Source organism: Charadrius vociferus, unplaced genomic scaffold (genome assembly GCF_000708025.1).
Source record: "Charadrius vociferus isolate BGI_N301 unplaced genomic scaffold, ASM70802v2 scaffold59, whole genome shotgun sequence".
Taxonomy (NCBI): Eukaryota; Metazoa; Chordata; class Aves; order Charadriiformes; family Charadriidae; genus Charadrius; species Charadrius vociferus.
In genome coordinates this window covers 2,622,723-2,626,804 of record NW_009661371.1, presented here as the reverse complement: position 1 = coordinate 2,626,804, position 4,082 = coordinate 2,622,723, and positions in this window count along the sequence as shown.

The following is a 4,082-nucleotide window of genomic DNA, read 5'->3' as shown; positions in this document are numbered from 1 at the left end:
CTTAAAATTCTGGCCAGGTTAATCAGCTAAACAAGGTCACAGAATGGGTTGGCGCGTTTGTACATGGTCATCCATGTTTGCATGGATGCTCTTCGCATGATGCCGGTTGCAGCCCTGGTAACAAGAGCTCTCTCGGAGTGTGCCTTGGGACAAGGCAGGCCAGGAACCGCTAGGAATAGCCACTAGAGGTGAAGCTACGCTGTGGCGGTGAGGGACTTTAGCTATATGGACATGAGTCACAGTGCACCACCACATAGAAGATGGACCCCAGCCCGTTTTATTTACTAGGTTACCTTACAGCCTGTGGCATTAACCGCATACCTCTTAATTTAAGTGAAGACAAGTTAATCCATTTCTTCTCAGCCCTAACACGCAACCCCGTCTCAAGCTCCCTAAACTCCAGCTGGGGACAGGAGAGCAGACACTTCGCTGTGCCCGGTGTGCCCAGCAAAGCAGCAGCTGAGCCTTCACAGGCACACACCTCTGCGTTCACTGACTGGTCCTTCAGCACGCTTAACGTGCCCTGCCCTTGCACGGGAAATAAACCTACCCGTCATCTGCCTCCTGCACTCTCACTGCCTGCTTCAGACCAACCACGTAGTTGTAGGTGTCACGTACTTGTAGGGGACCGTGCAGCTCATTTGCTCCAAATCACACTATCGCAGAGCAGCCACCACCTCTTTTCTTTCCAATTCACACATATGCTATAAGGGAGAGGCAACTACTAAAACAAGGTCACAGGGCTAAATAAAGTTCCCTAATAAACAGGGAAAGCATTAAAAAGCTACAGAACATCTTACAGAAAGTTTTCTACCCTGTGAGACACAGAGACAGTAAACATAAATCACCAGTTTTGTCACAGACAGAACTGTGGTACTGCGATCACTGTAACTTGGATTTGTCTCCTGAAGATCACCCTACTTCCCCCCCTTCTCCCACAGTCTCTGAGCACTCAGCACCATATCCTAAATGTTCCCTTGACTTCAGAAGCGAAGCTAAGCCAAGCCGCAAAACACAGCACAGAATCAACTTTTAAGAAATCATGCCAAAAAAAGCCATCAAATACTTGTAGTAATCTATTCCTACAGCAGAGGACATCGTTTATTTTACCAGCGCAGCATTCTGAAAGATTTCTGTAAGGCTTACAGGAGAGTGCAATGCACTACAACCTCAAAACTACCGAGCTCTTGTATCATCAGTTCCCATCAGTAAGCCCATTCACGACAGTCAAATGCGCAGAGGAATCAGGTCCTAAGCTATTACAAAGCATAAGGAGCAAATGCCTCCTAGAGTCACCTGAGAACTTTTTTTTTCCCTTTTAAATTTCAGTGGATAAAGGAGATGCTACCTAATGACTGCCTAACACAGTTCTGCGTCCGTCAGTGGTGTGTGATGCTTTATTTAATGTGAGAACATGCAATAAGTTATACAACACCATATTATTTCTAGAGATCACAGTTCTAACGTTTCTTATTGCCGCAGCTTGCTTTCTGAAACCTGTCTGGACGATGTCAAGTCACACACAAGTTTAATTCCCTCTTCCCCACCCCCTCAGACTTTAACCAGTATTGCTATGATTTTGTTTTTATTAAAAGCCTCAATGGTATTTATATGTAGCATTCTCCTTCAGCACAGGAGGACCCAAAGGTGAAATCAAGCAGCAGATGACTGTTCACCACAAAGTGAGTAATCATTTATGTTCCAAGCTGAAATAAATACAGAAAGCTCACTGTTCTAATGTCTTCATTTAGCAACTTACCTTTTTTTTTTTTTCTTCTTTTAAACACAGGTTTTGTGAAAACATTGAGCCTTGTGAATGCTCATTTTATTTTTGTTTTCTTTGGAAAGCCTGAAGTGAAACATCTATCCTTTTTAACATGATGTCTTCACTGCTCACCTTTCCCAGCGGCACAGGGGTGATGGTTATACTGCTCCATTACATATTCTGGTTTAACCACACAGCTTTTCAAAACAGCCCCACCACTAAAATGAGCTGCAGCTCTAGATTTACACTCCCCATCACCATCACTTACAGTTCCCGATGAACAATTTTGCTTCTAAGCACACTCATTTCCAAACAGCTGAACTGCTCCACAGGTTTCTGTGTTTTTCTTATTATAACTAGCTCCTTCATTTCAATGGCATCACAGTCGAGCTCGAGTCTGAAATGCAATGCTCCACCTAGGGCAAGTGCTTATTTTTACTCAAGTAATTACAGAAAAAAAAGTTGACACTGACATTTACGAAAATATTTCAGAGCACAAACACCACCCGCTGAGCTGAACATGAGAATTCATGCCTGCTAGCCTTGTTTTCTCCCCCCCCAGTATGACTGGTTTGACTCATGCCTGACTCTAACAAAATTTCCAGATCTCTGCTAGAATTATAGTTGGTAGGAAAACGCCTAAACACGCAGCTGAATTTCGGTTCCTATGCCCATGTTATTACTTGTCTGTGAGGAAAGGATCCAGAGAGACATTTTAGACCATGACATAACATTTCATAAGCTTAAAACTTTACATGTTGAAGGAAAATTCTCTACTAATACAGGTGGAAGTCTGCAAGGAGCTGCTTTCATTTCTTTCACAGACACCTGTGAAGATCCCAGTATAGTCCCCCAGTCTAATCTGGGTGCTTCTCGCCCAACAGCAAGGCAGGAGCATTGGTCCTTTGATATTGAAGCCAGAGCAGGAACGTTTCTCTGCCTTCCAACAATCCCACTTATGATTTGGTTACTGGTCTTGAGCCCGTTGTGTATTGTATAAAGTGAATCATAAGAATTACTGGAATTCTTATAAATCCCAAGTAAATAAAGGGGAAAAGAAAAGCCCACCTGTAATCAGACACCATGTAACAGCACGTTAATGGACTGTTCAGTGCCCTACTGGGATATGTTAGAGAAATGCTATAGCATTATACCCAATTTCAAGAGGCCGGTAGACGTTTTTAAATGAATAAATTCTCTTTATATAATTATGGTAATGACTACAGTTCATACCTTATGCACAGCAAGTAAAAAAACCACACTGGAATTTATGTAAATATCATTAACGCATACACTATGAAAAAGCAATTCATGTTAATTAAAAAACACCTTAATTTTAAAAGTTTACCAGAAAGGATTACACTCAGCGTTGCAATCTTTTGAAAGCAGAGCAGAAGTTGTTTATAAGGATCCAACAGTAATTGATATCCAGCTGCTCGGAGCTGGGCTGCGGACTGAGCGCCTAGGGAAAGCTGGGCTGAAATCCCCTCTTCGGCCGATGGCAGCAGCAGTCACGCTGCTGTTTCCTACGAGCCTGGAATTTCACCCCAGTCTTTACATTCTTCGTCGGTTATAGCGGAGCAGCCAGAAGAAGAAAGATGATTAGAGAGCAGCCAAGTAGACTCACAGTTCAAGAAGCCAATCTTCAAGCGGCTGTAAGGTGTACGGGAAGGAGAAGGGGGTTTACAGCACGGTTAAAACAAGTCTCTCTGAAAACTGGGAAGGTGGCCACTTCAGTAGCAGAGCTGATGACAAGATACTGAGCACCACTCTCAGAAAGAAGTAAATCCGAGTTTCAGTCCTTGGTGACGGCACCATCGTATTCGCCTTTGACTAGAAAGGAAGGCGAGCATAGCGCGTGAACGTGTAAGTGCATGTATCGCAGGCAAGGCATTCCAGGAGCTGAACAACTTCTCTGCATATATCAAGACATTGGTAAGGGGGGGGGAATTGCAAAGGTTTTTAGCACTCAAACAACTGGCTAGATGTACTTGATTTCAAATCCAACTTTACACATTCTTGATAAACAGAAAGGCCTCAACATTGAAGACAATATGTTTTTAGCACCGACTGCTGGCCTGCAAGTGAATACTTATTTGCAAGAGACGAGTATAGAAAGACATGTTGCCTTCCATCTTGTTTTAAGGCAATATCCAAAATGACGATATAACCACCACAGAAACTGCTCTAATGATCCCTGATGCTTTATAGCACCCACACGGGTCCCATCGCTGAGGGAAGGTAGGAGCTAAATTGGTGTCCGTCCTACTCTTTCCTGCCCCGTGCCCTGGAACGCTGGAAACTTCTGATGTGTGTA